The sequence below is a fragment of the Panthera onca genome, chromosome D1 (genome assembly GCF_046562875.1).
Source record: "Panthera onca isolate mPanOnc1 chromosome D1, mPanOnc1 haplotype 2, whole genome shotgun sequence".
NCBI classification, from domain to species: domain Eukaryota; kingdom Metazoa; phylum Chordata; class Mammalia; order Carnivora; family Felidae; genus Panthera; species Panthera onca.
In genome coordinates, this window is record NC_138348.1 from 31,593,623 (window position 1) to 31,615,097 (window position 21,475).

A 21,475-nucleotide genomic window follows, 5' to 3' on the forward strand; every position below is an offset into this window, starting at 1 on the left:
TTTAGAATTTTACATGTGTCCCCAGAGGCATGCAAACACAGACTTAAATCCACACAGCAGACATGGGTTATTTAAAAATCAATTCATCAGCCTCTTGATTAATTTTTGTTGGCACTAAAAATATAAAGGCTCTGTATCTCCATATTAGCAGAGAAAGCAAGGGAGACAAACATTTGTTGGACTCCTACTATTTCACATGCTTTAAATACATTAACTTATTTAATCTTCATATCAGTGCTATTGAATTACTGTAATTATTCAGACTTCCTTAGAAGATGAAGAAATTGAGACTTAGTAGGTTTAAGTAAATTAACCAAGATGAGACTGTTGGCAATGGCTAAGGTACATATCTTAGGTCTAACTGCAAACCCAACATTCTCTATGATATTATGGAGTCTATTTTTTTCAAAAACAAACAAAAAAAAAACATCAATAACTTTCTTAAAGAATCCTATTTGTGGGGCGCCTGGGTGGCTCAGTCGGTTAAGCGTCTGACTTCGGCACAGGTCATGATCTCGCGGTCCGTCAGCTCGAACCCCACGTCGGGCTCTGTGCTGACCGCTCAGAGCCTGGGGCCTATTTCAGATTCTGTGTCTCCCTTTCTCTCTGACCCTTCCCCGTTCATGCTCTGTCTCTCTCTGTCTCAAAAATAAATAAACGTTAAAAAAAATTTTAAATAAAAAAAAGAATCCTATTTGTGAAGAAAGATATTACATGAGATAAAATAAAAATCACTCTTGCTTTTAAAAAATAGTTCTTAAAATATAAAAAGAACATTTACAGGTCTGAATGATATGATAATGAATACACATTTTAAGAATTGAAATTTAGAACCATTTAAAATAGAAAATGAATTCTTAGCCAAAATATGTGCTCCTAGAAAATAAAAAAAGAAACATAACCAAAAGGCATTGAAACTAAATCACTTCCTGAGCCATAATGAGCTTAGGTTTTTAATCAGACTAATGAGAAAAGATCTGTAATTCAGCATGGCTCATGAGTCATACCATAAAGTTTCTCCCTACAGTTTCATGGCAGCCCTTGATGTATCATTCATTAGGTACTGGAAAAGTAACATTTTCAAGAACACAATGAACTACAGACAGACAGGAAAAACAATGAAGGCGCAGCTCCTGGTCCTCCCTTCCAAACTGCCCTTTATTTCTTCAGTCAGTGTGATCTCATTCCCTCATCTCCAAGCTGTGATTATTACCTCTTGTCTATATTAATCTGATGAATTATTGGTGGGTTCAGAAATCATGCTCCTTAAGACCTATATAATAGAAGTGTGGGATGGTAGGGAACCTCCTGTGGGGTTGGGGTGGGGGTGGACACAATCAATTAGCACTCAGTTAGGTACTATGTCCCTTCCCAGGAGATCAAGAACAGATTTTTTAAATTCATTGATAACTATCTTTGTACAGTCTGTCCAGCATAACTCAAATTTCCTAAGTATGCATTATCTGAAGGTGGGAAAAGCATGGGTGTTGGTGGTCTGGATGTGAAAATTAATCACACATGAATAATTGCCTTGTAGCATAAAGACTAAGAAGATGCAACTAGGCACTGAAGCCAAAAAAAATCTATAAAATGCAGAAGACCACCTGGAAAGAGAATCAGGTTAAAGATACTTGAAAAATGAAAGATAGGGATAACAAACATATATCAGGAAAAGCACAGAGTCTCAAAATGGGGGTATGAAGTATTATCTGGGTCTGACAGTTCTAACCAAGTGATTTTGGAAAAAGTCTAAATTGCCCTAAACCTCAATTTTCCTATCTGTAAAATAGGGATGATGAGAATTCTGTTTCATAGGTTTGTTTAGATTATACAAAGCAATAATGCATCTAGAAGTTAATTTTACAGTTATGTTTTATATTTATAGCTATTGTTTTGTAGTTAAGTTATACTGAATAATAATCTTTTAAAAGGCCTGCCCAGTCCTAATTATTTAGTAGATTCTTAGCTATTCTACCAACTTCCTCATATTCTTTTTAAGCCAGGAAAGCAAAGGTCTTTTCATCCATACCTGTCTGATTCCTCAAGGAGTCCTAGTCCTTCATGTAGAATGTATTCCCCTAAGCTCTGGATGGGTTTTCTTCTAGGCAGGCCTGGATAAAAGACAGCTGATCTATACCAGCATTTTAGCATCTGATCTGACCCCACAAGCTTTCATTTCCTTTATTTAATTCCTTCCTGTCTTCCTTAAAAAATATAGAAAATAAAATAAATATTTATTTATTTATGTATTTACTTATTTGTGTATTTATTTATTTAATTTAGCAAAGCCTTTATTTCCTTTAAGTGGCTGATGTGTCTATGTTCTTTCAGACGCCTACCTCACCTCCTTCCCTTGGTAACTGCCCTGGGCTGTAGGCTTAGCTGCAATTACAGCTATGGACATTAGGGGGCAGCAGAATGCAAAGGAGCATCACTGTACCCTAGGGAAAAACTCAGTAGGCAAGTCCCGGTAAAACAGGAGTCAGATCCACTCTTGACTGCAAAGTCAAGAGTCCTGACTCCAAACCTGTCTATCATCCCAGGGAACAGTATGGGATGGGGATAGCCACTGAGGTCAGAAAACCTTGGGTTTTGAATGATCTTCCAACTATATGAATTCAGGAGACATACTTAATACGTCTGGGCCTTAGATTCTGTTACATAAGAGGTTAAGATTATATCTTCCAAATAAGATTGTAATACCATTTTTTTTTTTATTGCAAAACTACAAACAAGGTGCCTGAGTCATAGAAGTCATTTAATAAATATTATTTCCCTTACATATTTTTTTAAATGTCATACTTGTATTGGCATTTCCAAATTTCAGTTCAGGTCAGCCTAACTCAATAATCCACAGGCATACCTAAACACTCAGCTAGCTTACCAGCTATCCATAAGCCTGATATACCTTCCCTCACAATCTATAGTCTTTGAGATTTGTCTACAGTTAACTCTCACTGTAGTGTGACCTACCAAAAGAGAAGTCAGCTTTATAACAACCTTGGATCAGGTACACAATGAATAGTAAGAACATCAGTGTGATAAGCAGGCTTTAATATGGGCCCCAGTGATTCCTATCTCTTGTTACTCAGGGCCTGAGGTCATGCCTTTCCATCAAGTAACTTGCTTCTAACTAACAGAAGACGGCAACATTAAGAGGATGTCACTTCTGGACTGTGTCATAAAAGACTGTGACTTTTGTCTTGCTAGCAGATTATCTCTCCCTCTCTTACTAGCCTTGATGAAACAAGAGACATGCCAGAGAGACTTCTGTGACAAGGAACAGAGGGTGCTTCTTGTCAACAACTAACAAGGAACGAGGCTCTCAATCCTACAGACTTTATGGAACTGAATCTTTCCAACAGCCATATAAGTGAGCTTGGAAACAGGTATTTCCCTAGCTGACAACTCAGCACTGGCTAACACTTGGATTGCACCTTTATGAGAGACCTTGAAGCAGAAAACCCAGCAAAACTATGCCTAGATTCCTACCTCCCAAAAATTATATATAATGAATGTGTATTGTTTTAAGCTGCTAAATTTTTGAGTGGCTTCTTGCACAGCAATAGATAACTAACACAAGGAATGAAGAAAGATGAGATGAAATTAGAGACTATGTAGGGGCCACATCATGTAGGGCCTGGCAAACTGTAGCAAAGATATTCATTTTTATTCTAAGCGCAATGGGAAACCACTGGGGATTTTTCAGCATAGGAAAGACATGATCTCAATTACATTTTGTAAATATTACACTGGTGGCTCTGAGGTGATTAAACTTTATAGGACCACTTTAATGATATTTTACATGTCTTCTTACCAAGATTAAAACTGTTTATTTTTTCTTCAGAGGAAATGGAAGCACACTCTTTCTCTACCATCTCTTTAATCATACTTATGAACAGGACAGCTTTGTTCCCCTTGGAATCATCTACTTCGAGATAAAAAAAATTCCAGTCTGAGAAGTTTTCTTTTGTGTTATTTTTTTTTTTGAGGTAAATCTAGATTCACATACAGTTGTAAGAAATAATACTGAGTGAGTGATCCCATATGCCCTTCATCCAGTTTCCCCCAAGGGTAACATCTTGAATAACTATAATAAAATATCACAACCAGGAAACTGGCATTGATGCAGTCCACTGACCTTATTCAGATTTTATAAGATTTGCATGCGTTCATTTGACTGTGTGTCTGTGTGGGTGTGTGTGTTTAGTTCCATGAAATTTTATCATGCAAGTTTTTGTAATCATCACCACAATTAAGATAAAGAATAGTCTCATCACTGCAAAGATCCTCTGTGCTACCCTTTTATAGCTACACCCACTTGCCTTCTCCCCACCCCCCACCCATCATCTTTGGCAAGCTATCTTCCTTTATAATTTTGTCATTTCATAAATGTTATAGAAAAAGAATCATATGGTTTGCAATCATTTGCAATTAGCTATACACACACACACACACACACACACACACACACACACACACACATACACTCAGCATAATTCCCTTGAAATCCATTTAAGTTCTGGTGGTATCAGCTGTCTAATCTTTTTTTATTGCTAAACAGAATTCCATGGTTTAGATGTGCCATGATTTGTTTAATCATTCACATGCTGAAGGGCATGTGGGTTGGTTTTCAGTTGTTGACTATTACTAATAGAGCTGTTATAAATATTCCTGAGTAGAACTATATGTGAATGTAAGTCTTTCCTTCTCTGGAATAAATGACCTAAAATACAAATGCTGGGCCATATCATAGTTTCCTGTTTAGTCTTATAAGTCTTATAAGAAATTGCCGAATGATTTTCCAGAATGCCTGTACCATTTTACATTCTCACCAGCAGAGTATGATCCAGTTTTTCTGTATCCTCACCAGCACTTGGTATTATCAGTATTTTCTATTTTTTGCCATTTGATAGGCTTGTAGTGATATCTCCTTGTCATATTAATTTATATTTTTCTATTAGCTAATGATGTTAAACATATTTTCATGTATTGGCCATCTGCATAACCTATTCAGTGAAATGTCTGTCATGTATTTTACCCATTATCTAATTGGATTCCAATTTTTTTTAACTGTTCAGTTTTGAGTATTCCTTAAACTTGCCTAGACACAATTACTTTCAGATATGTGGTCTACAAATATTTATACTAGTCTGTAGCTTTTGTTATCTTAACAGGTTCTTTCATATAACAAACATTTTAAATTTTGGTAAGACTTACTTTATTGATTTTTCCCTTTAAGTGATACTTTTCTGTCAAGTCTAAGAACCCTGCCTAGCTTAAGATTCCAAAAATTCTTTTCCATTTTTTTTCTAAATTTAAAAATTTTGTTTCTAAATGCTTTTTAGTTTTGTTTTACATTTAAGTCCATGATCTACTGTGAATTAACTCTTACATAAGGTATAAGGTTTAAGTTGCTGTTAAGTTTTTGCCTGTGGATATCCAATTAATCCAGCCAGCATCAGCATCATGTGTTGAAAAGTCTATCCTTCCTCAATTGAATTAAGCAACTGTAAAAATTCAGTTGGTGGATATCCATATGTAAAATTTTTAAAAATAATAAAAGAGAAGTTAGATTCCTACTTCATACCATATGTACAAATTAATTCAAAATAGATCATAAAACTAAATATAAGATTTAAAAGTATAAAAATATTAGAAGAAAACATAAGAGTAAATCCTCATAATCTTTGGTTGCCACTTAGATATGACATCAAAAGCATAATGAGCCAAAGAAAAAACTAGGCAAATTGGCCTTCATCAACACTGAAAATTTGTGCTTCAAACACACCATCAAGAAGTGAAAAGATAACCCATGGAATGGGAAAATATATTTGAAAATCATGCGTCCCATAAGGGATTTTTAGCTAAAATATATAAAGAAGACGAATAACTCAACAGGAAAATAAATAACCCAATTTAAAAAGTGGACAGTTGATTTGAAAACACAGTTCTTCAAAGAACATATACAAATGGATAATGAGCCCCCACCCCCCCCGCCAACACACACACAAATTGCTCAAATTCATAAATCCTGGAAAAATGCCGCTCAAAACTACAGGAAAATATTACTTCAGAATACTAAAATGGCTAAAATTAAAGGGACAGATATTAACAAGTGTTGATATGGACGTGGAGTAATCGGAACCTTCATTCATTGCTAGTGGAAATGTAAAATAATGCAGCCACTTTGGAAAACTACTTGATAGTTCATCAAAATACTTAGTATAGTTACCATATGGCCTAGCAATTCCACTCATAAGCATATATCCAAGAGAAATGAATGCATATGTTCACGTAAAAATGTGTACACAAATATTCAGAGCAGCATTATTCATAATAGCAAAAAAAAAAAAAAAAAAAAAAAAAAAAAGAAAGAAAAAAGCAAGCTGGAGCATGAGAACCAGAATACCAGAAAGTAGAAACAACCTCAAAAGATGAATGAATGAATATGTATAGTCACATAATGTTACATTTATATCAATAAAAGGAATGAAGTACTGGTAGTTGCTATAAGATGGATAAACCTCGAAAACATAGTGCTAAGTGAAAGAAGCCAGTCCCAAAAATACCACATATTGGTGACTTCACTTACATGAAATATCTAGGTTGGGCAGATCTATAGAGACAAAATGTAGATTAGGATTTTCAGGTATTGAGGAGAAAATAGTTAATGACTTCCAATGGATACAAAGTGTCTTTTAGGGGTGATGAAAATGTTTGTTCTAAAAATAGGTAGTGGTGATGGTTATATAACTATGTGACTATTCTAAAAGACACAGTTTTTTTTCTTTTCATTTTAAAAGGTTAACTTTTGTAGTAAACAAATTATTATCTAACTAAATATGTTACTTAAAAAAAATAAAACCAAAAATACCAGTTGAGCATATTTATATGGATCTGTTTCTGGCTTTTCTATTCTATTCCATTGATTTGTCTATCCATGTTTTAGCCAATACCACTCTCTTTTGACTATTATTGCTATAAGCTAGAATGATTCCTCCCACTTTATCCTTCTATTTCAAAATTGTTTCAGCTATTCTAGGTCCTATGGATTTCCATATTAATTTTAGAATATTCTTGTCTACGTCTACAAAAATCCTGCCTGTGACTTTGATGGAAATTACATTTTAGCTATAAATATATAGATGGCTATATCATGTTGTATTTTCCAAATGCATTTGGCCCTGAACCCCCTTTTAAGCAGAATAACTAATATTATACAGAACATAATTTAGGAAATTTTCATTTAAGTAAATTTGCCAATAACAGACCCAAAACTATAAATGGAGTTTGAAGATGTCTGTAATCTATATGTAACTTCTGAGGACTGCCACAAATCCAAATTTTATTACAGGCAACAGATGAGATGATTTATTTAAAATTATGATTTTTGGCTAGTCTGAATTTTATATTTTTTTAAATATACTTGACTCTTTAAGAAATTTATCAGTCTGTAATTTTGTGAACATGCTAGAGGTCACTGATAAATAGAGGACTATGGCAGAAATTATGATTTATATGAGCAAGTCAACATTCCTAAGCTTGATCAACAGAGTGAGATTAGAGAAATACTCTCTCTAAATTTAATAACTAATGAACAGCAAGTGAGAAAAATAAAAGAAGAAAGCTGACAGAGGAATAATCACAAGTTTGTTGGACAAGGAGCCAAGAGACATTTATTTATTGGCCTTATTTATTGGTCCTCTTCCTTGTTACTAACTAGATGTGTGAATTTAGGTCAGCTTCTTAATTTCTAAGAGTCAGAGCTTCCTCCTACATATGATGAAATAGTCAGCATTTAGTGTCATTATGAGAATGACTTAGGAATTAGAAAGATTTAGGACTGAATCCTGACTCTGCTACTTCCTTACTCTGTGACCCTGGAAAAGTTACATGATCTCCTTAAGCTAGTGTACTCATAGGGTTCTTATGAGGATTAAATAAGATAATGTATATAAAGTACTTAGTGAACTCAAAACACTGGTAGCTATTATCACGTAGAGACTGAATTCTTTAATGATCAAAAGTACTTGTTCTGGACTTAGACTATCTTGAGTTTAATCCCATATCTACATTTATTACCCACGGAACTTCAGACAAATAAATATTTGGAGCCTCAATTACTTAACCTATAAAATGGAGATGATGAAGCTTCTATCTCTTAAACTTGCTGTGAAGATTAAAATAATGCATTTAGGTAGATGTTTCACCTGGAACCAGACACTTATTAAACAGGAAAGAAATGTTCAAGCTAACTATTATTAAAGATATTCAAGTAAAACTAGTCCCTATAAACTAGTAGTATTAGGCCTACAATCTAGTTACTGAGTAGTCATCTTAGCTGTAAATCTTAATACACCTCAATTACTAAATAACTAAAGAAACAGACATAGAAAGACAGAGATGGCCAAATTAAGAGTCACCAATTTTCACCAGCCTCCCCTGGGCAAGATGTAGCAACAGACACTACCTGATCGATAAAGGACAAGCACATTTTAGTAATAGAACTTGAACTGTCACCTTTGTTAACCCTTGACCTTCATTTTTCTGCCAGACTGCATTTCTCACAGTTTATATCCCAGTTTTCCAATGTCTCACATTCCGACTTTTCCATACTGGTTGAAAAGTCTAGGTGTATGTGGTGTCCCCAGAAGTCACATGAGAGTGTTTGCATTTTTCTGGGAGCAATGGTCTTAATGATTAGGTGCAGTAATGTTCACAGATGATGATGCTACAAATGCCGCATGGAATCTCCTGAGGCAGAATACTAAATCCTTTTCAGGACATGGGATTTTTCTCCTAAAGTTAAAATAATCTTTTTGCATTGTGACATTGAATTATTTATCTCAATATTAACTTGGTGGAAAAGCCCTCCGCAGATGCACTGCATATCTTTTCTCCAGACTGGCTCATTATTATTATTATTCTAATTGGGACTTTAAGATCTAGGGATAATCCTTGTTAGAGAAATAAAAACATACTTCCAAATATAATTCTTCTGTTGAACTGTCCATCTACAGTTGTCAGATAGAATACAGAATGCAGAGAAAAATTTGAATTTCTAATAAATAGCATTTTAAGTATATCACATATATTACAGAGGACATACATATTAATTTTTTTTAATCTGCAACTGAAATGTAACTGTGTCCTGAATTTTTATTTTCTAAAAATGGCAATCCTAGGATCCAGCAGACTAAACTCACTTAATATCTTTTTCTTTCACTATCTTTCAACTCTGAAAGTGTAGAGAATGTATCTTCTTTATGCAAAACTTTTCCCTAGTGTCCATCATAGAACCTGAAATATCATCGACACTTAATATGTACATATGGATAAAAATGAAATAGATGAAAAATTCTCCTTTAATCAAAGATATTAGGTTTTCAGGAAGCGAAATGTTTCTTTAGCTAGAAATTTAGATGCTATCAGATGATCCCATGGTTTTAGCATGAATCCTACAAAAAGTAAAAGAGAAAGAGCATGCCTGTCTAATCACTCATATTTGGGAAAATCTCCTCTAGCAACCAGTGGGGTAGCATATGTCAAAGCCACAGAGCCCATAACACTTCTGTTAGTTTATGAAATAACTAATAACCCTATTGTTTTACACACATTTTCACCTTTTATCAACTATTCATGTATCCTTGACTCACTAGAACTTCTTTTTTATTTCTTTTTTTTCATGTTAGCAAAATTCATGGTGGAGACCTTAAAGAATTTCTGACCATGAGTGGCAGTCTCAATTCATGTGAAAATTTTCAAAGTGTTATTTTCTAGAATGCTTTTTATCTTTAAAGGTTCAAGTAAGTCTTTGACTATATTGTTAGCCTTTTAAATTCACAAACAGTAATCAAAAAAAGAAGCAAACTTCTATAGCAAAATATTAGCTCTTGGTAAATGGGATGAAGGCAGAACATAGGGTGGGCAATTAGAAATGATAGGACCTGGGTTGTAGGAGTTCAAAAGGTATGGGTACTGGTGATACATATTGAGCACACCACATCTATTTGAGAGAGTGGACTGGGTCCTAGGCAAAAGGACTTATAAAAGAATATCAGAAGAAGCAATTTACAAGTAGGATAAGCATATATTTATATTCCTTTGGGTAAATTCCTTTGGTAATATACATCACAAAGTATATTACAAGAGGTGGTAAGTTATTTTTGTCAGATCAGAATTTATTCCCCTTATATCTCAAAGGAATATTCTGATTTTCCTTAAGTAAACTACCCTTCCTCCATTTCATGTTATCTTAGAATGCTGTCATTCAAAGCGTTCTGTTTTCCATAGCAAAATGTTCGTGTGAACAACCTAAATCAGATTCCCTGCCTCAAACCTGAATCTTATTTGTGTGACACAAAGGCTGAAAAGGATTTTAAATTCACTCGTCCCCACATAGTACACTGAAGAGAATATAAATTCCAACTACCCAGATCCAAGAGATGTTCCGGTTCCTGGGATATCCTTCTAAAACATTCTTCTTTGCCTGAGTTAGCAAGAGTGTCTGTGAATCCATGAGTCCTAATTAATAGAAAAGTTATTAGTGTAGTGGGGATAAACTATGAGTATAGAGGGGACAGGAATTACCTCTAGCACAGCTGAATGGTATTAGCACTGTGTAGTATTAGCTCACTTGAAATTCCATGGGCTCTTTTAGTAAGAAGTAACCCTACTGCCAAGAAGCAGCCCCAGTAGCAGAAGCATTTGGGAAGCCACTATCTCTCATTTTCAAGTTCAAATGTCTGTAAACAGCTAGAACAAGAGAGGAATAAATATGGTGAAGGTCACACAGTAGCTCGGATGATGTTACCTATTTATTTACAGAACTGTCTGGGGAGATGCTTTGAGTGGAGATTGAGTTAGATGTACCATAATATGGATTTGATAGTTATTAAGCTATATTATCTAAGCTCCAAATCACTCTTATAGGGGGCTCCTGGTGAAGCATGTATGTTTTACCAGGTGGTTCTCTGTTAGGTTCTGCCAATAAATGGTACTAAATGGACATTACAAAGATAAAGTGACTTATTCCTTCTTGTTCCTGAGTACCATAATCAGTTAGAATCCACATTTCTGATGTCTATCTGCAAGATCTACAAAGACTCTCCTGTAAGCTTCAAGGTTCTAAACATCACAGTGTCTTTTGTTTCTCCTTTCCCAGAACGGTGGCTGTTTCTGGAAGTTAGTACCTCTGTGCCACTTCTGAGTTCTCCTTTTGCCTTTCCAGTCCTTTAATGTCCATTTAACCAGTTCCTTACACTGAACTTTTGCTGTTAAAATAACTGACGTATACCTATTTCTTTGTTTGCACTCTTGCAATACTTGATATATATACAAAGTGGTCCCACCAAATAGACCCTCACAGAAAATTCTGATATTAATGTGGTTGTCTTGATCTTGAATACATACTGACGTTCTTGACAACCAGAAACCAGCTTCCAGTTACTCTTGTTTCTATTGTCATGTAATAAATTACCCCAAAACTTAATTTTATAAAACAACAATTTTATTTTATGATTTTTTGGGGGTCAGAAATTTAGGAAAGGCTCATATGGTTGATTCTTGCATGAAATGTCTCATGCGTTTTCAGTCAGATGTTAACTGAGGCTGCAGTAATCTGAAGGCTCAACTAGGCTTAATCTTAGATCAAGATTGACAAATGTTTTCCCCAAAGGGAAAAGTAGTAAATATTTTAGGTTTTGTGGCCCTGATGGTCTCTATTACAGCTATCCAATTCTTCCATTTTAGTATAAAAGTAGTTATATACAATGTGCAAATGAATGGATGTCTTTATTTATTCTAATAAGATAGTTTGAAAAATAGGCAGAGGGCTGATTTGGCCCATGGACCATGGTTTGTTAATCCCCACTTTATATGGATCTGTCAGATTAATGGCAATGATTACTAGGTATGACCTGGGGGTTAATCTGGAATGCTGACAGGAACACCTGCACATGAATCCACCATCACAGTCAGCTCAGAGTAGTCAAGAATTTTATTTGGGAAATGGCTCCCCTCATTTCAAAAGAACAAGATGAATGATCCTATTTTCATTTGGACTATGGAAAGCTAAAAATAACTTGCTCTCACTCAAACATTATCATCAACAACAACAACAATAACAACAACAACAAAAGCATAAATTAACAAAAGGATGGAAAAGAAATATTTGGGGGAAAAAAATGATGGCTAATAGCATCATTAAAAGTTAAGGACAGGAACGAAATCACAAAGCCAGAAAGCTCAGAAAACAGCAAGCAGGGTCAGCAACAACAAAAAGACACCTATACATACTGCAATCAACCTGCAGAAAAACAGAGAAAAATGTCTTGAAAATAGCCATAAAAAAGAAGACCTCACCTATGAGAGAACAAGGGTAAGAATTAAAGTGAAATTTTTATCAGAAGTCATGGAAACAAGAAGAGAATGAAGGAAAATACTTAGTTTAGAAAGAAAAAAATCTAAAATTCTGCACCAGCAAAAATTATCCCTTAAAAGTGGAAAAATAAATAAATGAACAAAGATTTTCTCAGACAAATGAAAAGAGTAGGAATTCATTATGAGCAGGGTTACTCTGCAAGAAATGTTAAAATAAGTTCTTTTGGGAGAAGGAAAACGAAAGTTCTTTTGGGAGATCTACATAAAGAAAGGAAGAAGATCAAATTAGAAATAAAATAAGGTAAAATATTTTTTCTTGATCTAAAAATTAATGTGTAAAATAATAATAACGTTATGGGGGTTATTATAGCATAAGGATAAGTGAAATTAACAACAGGAATGTTACAAGGAAGGGATTGGAAATGCTATAATACAATATCATAAAAGATCTACACTACCTGTGAATATAGTGTAACAACACAGTTACTGAAAGTGCACAGACTAGGAAAAAATGTACATTGAAAATTCTAGAGCAACCATTAAACTTTTTAAAAGAAGTATAACTGATATGGTAAAAGAAAAGATAATATGTAATAGTAAAATTCTCAGTTATAACTAGAGAAGGCAGAAAAGGAGATAAAAAAGCAAAACAATAATACACAAAACAAGCATAACAAATAAACAACAACAAAAAAACACACAAAGAACAAACACTACATATAGAAAGTGGTTAGCTACAACCATGGTTGATAGTAATCCAACTATACTAATATTCACTTTAAATATGAATGGTATAAATACATCTATTAAAAGGCAGAGATTGGCAGATTAGACAAAACAGAAACAAAAAACAAGACCTAACCATATATTGTCTACAAGAAACTCAATTTTAAATTTTTTAAATTAAGTCTTTTTTGTTTTGTTTTATAAACCCCTGTGATGAGGGCTGACTTTCAATAATTTGCAGCAAGGGAGCTGCTCTGATATGTACAAAACCCCAACACAGAAGCAGGTCATCACAAATTTCATTTAAATAAAATCAGATAGGTTAAATACAAAGAGACAGAAAAAGATACACCATGTTAATATTAACCAAAATATCTTAAGAAAGCCAAAGGAACTATATTAATTTTCAACAAAACAGATTTCAGAACAAGAAAAAGTATATGGTTTAAAGAGGGGAATTATATTGTGATAAAAGGGGAAATCTGACATGGAAGTAACATAACAATCCTTAACATGTATGTCCCTAACAACCAAGTGTCGTAATATGTGAGCCAAAAACTGATAGAACTGAAAGAAGGAAAAGACAAATCCACTACTACAGTTTGAGTCTTCAGCACTCCTCTTTAAGTAAATGATAGATCAATCTGGAAGAAAATCAGTAAGGACATATTTGACCTGAATAGCATTATCAATCAACTAGACCTAACTGATATTTATAAAATATCCCATTAGAGAATATTCCTTTCAACAATAGCAGAATACACATTCTTCCCAAGCTTATATGGAATATGAATGAATATAGAATAAATATCTCATTCTGGGCTAAAAACATACTTTAGAAAATTTAAGATGATAAAGTCACACAAAGCATGGTCTCAGACCATAATACAATTAAACTAGAAATTAGTAACAAAAAGGCAGCTGAAACATACCCAAATATTTAGAGATTAAAGTTCTAAAATACCCTTGGATAAAAGTGAAAGTCACTCTGAAGAAGAAAAATATTTAAATGTTTTAAATGTAAAGAAAAAAATAAAGATTGAACTTGTCAAAAGCTGCAGGATGTTGTGAATGTAGTACTTAAAGGTAAATTTATGCCACTAAGTGCATATTTTAGAAAGGAAGTGAGATCTAAAATCAATAATATACACTTATATTTTAGGACTAGTGAAGAAACAGCAACTTAAGTCTAAAGCAAGAAAATAACTAATAAAAATTAGAAAATAAATCAATAAAAATAGTGCAGAAATCATAAACAGATTTAAAAATAAAGAAAATCAATTAAACCAAAAATAGATTCTTTGAACATGTAAATATAACTGATAATCCTCTATACAGGTTGTCCAGAAAAAAAAAAAAAAAAGGAGAGAAACACAAATCATCAACAACAAAATGAAAGAGGTACAATTACGACTGGCTCCATGGACATCAAAAAAATAATAAAGGAATATGACAAACAACTCTATACCCACAAGTTTGATAATGAAATGGACCAATTCTTTAAACCCAAAAGCTACCAAAACTTGCACAAGGAGAAATTGATATGAGTAGGCCTATATCTACTAAAGAAATTGAATAAAAAATGAATACATCTTCAAAGAAGAACACACCTGAAATGTATAGTTTCTCTAGTAAGTTCTAACAAATATTTACAAAGAAATATTTTTTCCAGAAAATAAAAGTAGACGTAACACTTTCCAACTCATATATAAGGCCAGCATTACCTGATACCCAGTCAGATAAAGATATTTACAAAGAAGGAAAAGTACAGATAATATATCATACCCATAGATGTAAAATTCTCAACAAAAGATCAGCAAATTGAATCCAACTATGTAGAAAAATATTATTCCATGACTAAGTAGAATTTATTCCAGGTATACAAGACTGGTTCAATATTCAAAAACCATCAATTCGATCCAAAAAAGAAAAAGCATATGATTGCATCCATTGATGCTGAAAAGTATATGGCAAACTACAATATTCATTCATGATAAAAACTCTGAGCAAACTAGAAATAGAGGAGAACATTCCAATTTAGTTAAAAAAAAATCTAACTCCCCGCCCCCCGCAAAAAACCCCTACAGTTAACACCATATTTAATGCTTATTAATTAGTTATTTTAGGGAGAGGAGGAAATTCAAATACATGAAACATTGGGGATTTTCTAGACTGTTGGAAATATTTTGTATGATCCATAGTGATGGATGCACAAAAGTATGTATTTATCAAAACTCATACTACTTGACAACACAAAGACTGAATTTTAATGTACACAAAATTTAACACCCATTTTCGAGATTAGAAAATCTCATGCTAGAATGCAGAATGTGACAAAACAATGTAACTATTAAAAATGTATGAGGGACGCCTGGGTGGCTCAGTCGGTTAAGCATCCGACTTCGGCTCAGGTCATGATCTCGCAGTTTGTGAGTTCAAGCCCCGCATCACTGGGCTCTGTGCTGACAACTGAAAGCCTGGAACCTGCTTCGGATTCTGTGTCTCCCTCTCTCTCTGTCCCTTCCCCACTTGTGCTCTGTCTCTCTTTGTCTCTCAAAAGTGAATACATGTAAAAAAAATTTTTTTAAATCTATGAAATCATTTTACTGAAGGAGGTGGAGAAAAAAGATGATGATCTAAGTAATTCTGGAAGTACATGCAGTCTGTAAGACTAAAGGCAAAAGGAAACGTACATAAGAACACTTCAGTCAATAAAGTTTTTCCCACAGAGGTATAGGCCAACAATTATAATAATGCTTTAAATGTATATTTACATTTAGGTATGGCAGATGGCGGAAGCCAGGTTTACTACTGGATTGGATGGTTAGAGACAAGCAAGAGGAAGAGGGGTCTATGTGAGTCATGTGACAATGAATTAGAATTGGAGACGTGAGGATGAATTTATGTTCAGTTTGATATAGATACCAGTGGTTTCACAAGAAATTAAACATTAATAGACAAGTAAATATACATTTGTTAGCATAAATATTATATTTCTTTGGTCTGTCAACTGAGAGAGCCTGTAAGCAATAAAATCTCAGTAGCAACAAGCACACTTAGCACTCAGACCTTTATTTCTAATAACATGTTCCCATGTAAGAACCCAGAGCTCCTTGGAGAAATGGCAGATCTGAAACTAGGGTAGGATATATACAAGATAAGCCTGCAATTACAGGAAGTTAGAACACACATGCACACACACACACACACACTGATGAGAATATGTTAAAGAAATATAGAAGACAACTGAAAGAATTGCCAATAGCCATAGCTAGAACACTTTGAGCAACAAAATAAATATTAAATAAGTACTCAATTTTTAATCCCAAACTATAAAATAGATATCCATATACTTATAAAAATACCCAATATTGATACCAACATATGACTGAATAAACAAACAGGGAAGAATGAACAAATCTCCCATGCAGAAGAATTTGAAGAATCAAATAATTTATGGAGATATTCTGCCCTCAGAGAGGTAGAACATAACTCTCTGAAACTTAAGTAGGCTGTGCATAGTCACTACATCCTTCCACAAAAGTACAGTAAAAAAGGACAGAGAGAATCTTAACAGCATATAAATATGGCATACAGTATCTCAGTCATGTGATCAAGTTATTATCAACAATGTTAAGTCATGTTGATAGTAGGTATCCTGGATATGATGTAAAAAAAAAAAAAATGGCACTTTACCTCTCTATTCTTCTAAATTTCATAACTCTGGTGAAGTCATGAAAAAAAAACATCAGATAAATCCCAATTGGGGTACATTCTAAAAATACATGGTAAATATTCCTCAAGAGTTTCAAAGTCATCAACAATAAAGTAAATGTGAGAAACTGTCACAGCAAAGGGGAGCTGAAAAAGGCATTAAGATTAAATATAACATGGTATCCACAAAGGGATCTTGGAAGTGAAATGGACATTATATAAAAACTAAAGGAATCTCCAAAAAAAGCATGAACTTTAATTAATAATATATGACTATGTCAGTATTGTCTCATTACTTGTGACAAATTTATCATAAAATTTAAGATGTTAAAAATAGGGCAAGGCAGTCTGGGTGGCTCAGTTGGTTAAGCATCCAACTCTTGGTTTTGGCTCAGGTTATGAGGTCATGACCTCACATCTTGTGGGTTTAAGCCCCATATCAGGCTCTGTGCATTGAGTTTCTCTCTCTCCTTCTCTCTCTACCCTTCCCCCACTTATGCTCTCGCTCTCTCTCTCTCTCTCTCTCTTTCAAAAGAAATGAATAAACTTAAAACAAAAATAGGGCAAATTTAGTGTGGGGTATAACTCTCTGTACTATCTTTGCAACTTTATTTAAAAAAAAAAAGCACAGACCAAATGACCACTTGGTAGAATACTATAATACATCATTATTAATTGCATAGTCCATCAAATTAAATGACCTTCAAGTTTCTTTGCATGATTTTCAGTTAACCCATATTCTCTATAGCTTGTCTTGATATTCAAATGCAGAAAAATATGGGAAATATATGCATATGCTAATCTCAAAATTAAAAGAGATTAGTTAACAAATAAAAATAGTTAACAAAAATATCTGAATCAAAGAAATGAAGTCTAGAGACAATCCTGTGACCTGAATTCCTAAGGAGTGATGGAATTCATGAAGTGGTTCACTTATGCCCACCACAAAGTTGCCATCAGGAAAGAAGAAATCAGCTAGAATTTTAATGAATTGTTAAAGGCCAAGTGTAAGCTTGAGTTAGTTTAGAAAAATGAGGGATGGGAACTCCAGACACAGAGGAGTTTGTTTACACTCACCAGCTCTTTTCCTTAGGCTTCTACTTGGTCCTCACAACAAAGATTGGATGCAGGGCAAGAGACCTGAAAAAGTCCCCTTTGATGGTGCAAATCTGAAGAAGGTTATCTGACCAGCAACTGCTAAGGGAAAGGTGCCTATCACATCTTCTTCCCTGGACCCTACCTTTCTACAAAAAAAAAAAAAAAAAAAAAAATCTTTATGTTCCATTGGGGCAGCAAAATGCCCACACAAGACCAAGCACAGATATAAGACAGAGTTGGCTGCCATGCTGAGGAGAGGCAAATATATTAAAATGTTCTACCTCCAGAAGCCTACATATATAGAACTAACCTAAAACTGAAGCTGGGGCCAGGACAACAGAGAAGTCCTGTCTTCCACCTTGAGAATATCCTACAATAGCCTACTGCTGAGGAAGGGACAAGAGCACGGAGAGGGATCTCTTCCAGCCTGAATATGCCAGGATGACTGAAAGCCAAGGATAAAGCACAATCACTGAGCAAATTCCTCTGTTGCTCCGACTCATATCTTAAGCACAGAAAACCAGTACCCACTTCAAGAGAACTTTGAAGCCCACAGTGCAAGTGGATTAATAACAACACCACAAAAACCCAAACCCAACTCAATTCCTCGAGTAGACTGATTCAACTTCCTACCCTAACAGCCTGAGCAAAGAAGAAAACATACCCATTTCCAGATGTAAATATTCTTCAGCTCAGTCTCTGCTGAGACACATTTTAAAAATAATAAAATCAACTAATTAATGAGACAAGCCAAGAATAAGATGTGTGTTTTTTTCCTGCCTAATTCTGAAGTCATGCAAGGACCACTTATGCAGCATTCTATTTGTTAAAAATAAGTCATTTAGCCTAGCCAAGATTAAAAAAAAATATATTGAGACCTGGAACCAATTGGTCTTTAGCAAGAATGGCAAAGAATAGGTGAACATGTTTTCAAGCTACCATACTTGCAAGCATCTTATAGAATCATAGTAAGAATTCCATTAGATGATATATCTAAATCTTAAGCTATACATTAGATTATTGATAATGGGCTGGTATTGTCACCATCACCACCACCATCATCATCATGCCAAGTTGATACCCACCAGCTATGAAATATACTTCTTATAGATATAGCACAATTGAGTTATTTTTCTCTAGTGCTTTACAATAATAAATTAATGGCAGCAATAGAAATAACAACTATTACTACTATAACAACAGCACTAAAATTATTGATTGAGGACTAAGCAATCACCAGATAGTAACCCAAGTGGCGTATGTGTTTCATGTATATTTTCCCCTGTTCTTATGCAATTTTGACTCGGGTCTGGCTTTCATAGATGGTGAAATATGATCATTTAATAGGTACATCTGTTGAAATATAAATAATCCAAGATTAGATAGGCCACCCATAAATTTACATTCATTATATCATTAAATATAAATCAAAAAGGAGAAATAACTTTTGCAATGCAGTATGGTATCCATGAAAGGCTGCTCAGTTTCCTAAAGAGATTGATTTACTTCCATTTCTGAGTAACAATATAGCAATTGGTAAAAAAACCAAAAAAAAACCCAAAAAAACAAAAAAACAAAAAAACAAAAAAAAAACCCAAACAAAAAAAACAAAACAGGTTTTGTATTTCTAATTTATTTAATATTCTGTAATATTTATTAAACACAAGCAGAATGATTTCTATTGGTTGAACATCAGTTGAAAGAAATAATCTTGGTGTTCTATAATGCTGGTAGGCTATTTAAAAAAAATTGATTATAATTATCCTAAAATTATTATCCTGTTGATTACCCGCCAATAAAAAACATATAATCTAGTAATGCCACTATTAGCTATTTACCCAAAGGTAAAAAATGCACATACACCCCTAGGTTTATTGCAGCACTATTTACAATAGGGAAGATATGGAAATAACCCAAGAGTCCATTGATAGATGAATGGATGAAAAAGATATGATATATATGATACATATAGTTATGATATATGTAGTTCATACATATAATGGAATATTACTCAGCCATAAAAATGAATGAAATTTTGCCATTTGTGACATGTATGAACCTAGAGGGTATTTTGCTAAGTGAAGCAAGTCAGAGAAAGAAAAATACCATATGATTTCACATATATTTAGAATCTAAAAAAGTCTAAATGAATAAACAAATAAACAAGAAGCAGCATCAGACACATAAGTATAGAAAACAGATTGATGGCTACTTTGGGAAGGTGAGTAGAGGCATAGCCCAAATGAGTGGAGCTTAGTGGGAGATATAGACTTCCATATATGGAATATACAGTTGTCACTTTCACCATAGCATGTAACATATACACTATCATTGTGTTGTATATCTGAAACTAACGCAACACCATGTGTCAGCTATACTTTCAAAAAAAGGGAAATAATTGACAAGATACTTCTTTATACTGCAAGTATATTTACATAGTTTTACTTAAAATAATTTTTTTTTCCCTTTACCTAAAAATATGTCTGAAGTCTTTGTTAAACTTCACTTGCAGAAATGGTATTATTTCTTTTGTACCCTTCTAGTTGTGACTGAAAATAGTGTAGATGACTTATCTTCCTTCTTCAGTTCATCACTTAGTGACACAGCATCCAGCTTTGTCTAAAGTGTCACTATCAAGAGGAGTATGGAGGGTGGCTTTTAAATCATATTTTTCTGGTTTTATTTTTATTTTTATACACTTTTTTCAGTTTTATTGAGATATAATTGACATGCAATATTGTATAAGTTTAAGGAGTACAACATAATGAATTGATATATGTATATATTGTAAAAAGATTATCACAATAAATATAGTCAATAGCCATCACCTCATATGGTTACACTTTTTTTTCCTTGTGATGAGAATGTTCAAGATCTACTCTCTTAGCAACTTTTAAATATTCAATGGAGTATTGTTAAGAACTTATTTATCTTAACACTGAAAATTTATACCTCTGGACACCTTCACTCACACCCACCTCTGGATATCACCATTCTGTGAGATTTTTCTTTTTCTTTTCTTTTTCTTTTTTCCTTCAGATTCTACATATGGTAAGATAACATAATATTTGTCTTTGTCTGAAAAATCAGATTTGTTTCAATATAGACCTAACCACTTCTGCGCTCTATGACTTGGGGTAAATAGCTTAGTGTCTTTTTTCCTCAGCTATAAAATGGGTGTAAGAATTCTACTTACTGATCAGGAATGTTGAGCTGATTAAAGATATATATTTGCAAAGTTCCTACTTTCTATGTAGTATAAAGGCATTCAAAAGGGATTAATTCTATTTTCTTTTTAATTTGTAACTGAATCTTCAGTGTATCTGTTACAAGAGAAGAAAGTTATATCTCTCTGACATCAATGTAGACTTCATACATGCATAGGTATAAACTATTTGCAAATACTCTCTATATAATTTTGCCAAATGAATATTCATGGCAATGCTGAATGGTATGTATCCTTTTCCTCATTTTATAGGTCAGTAAACTATGCTTCAGAGAGCATTAAATAACTTGTTTATGCACACCTAAGAAGTGCTAAAGATTCGAAGTC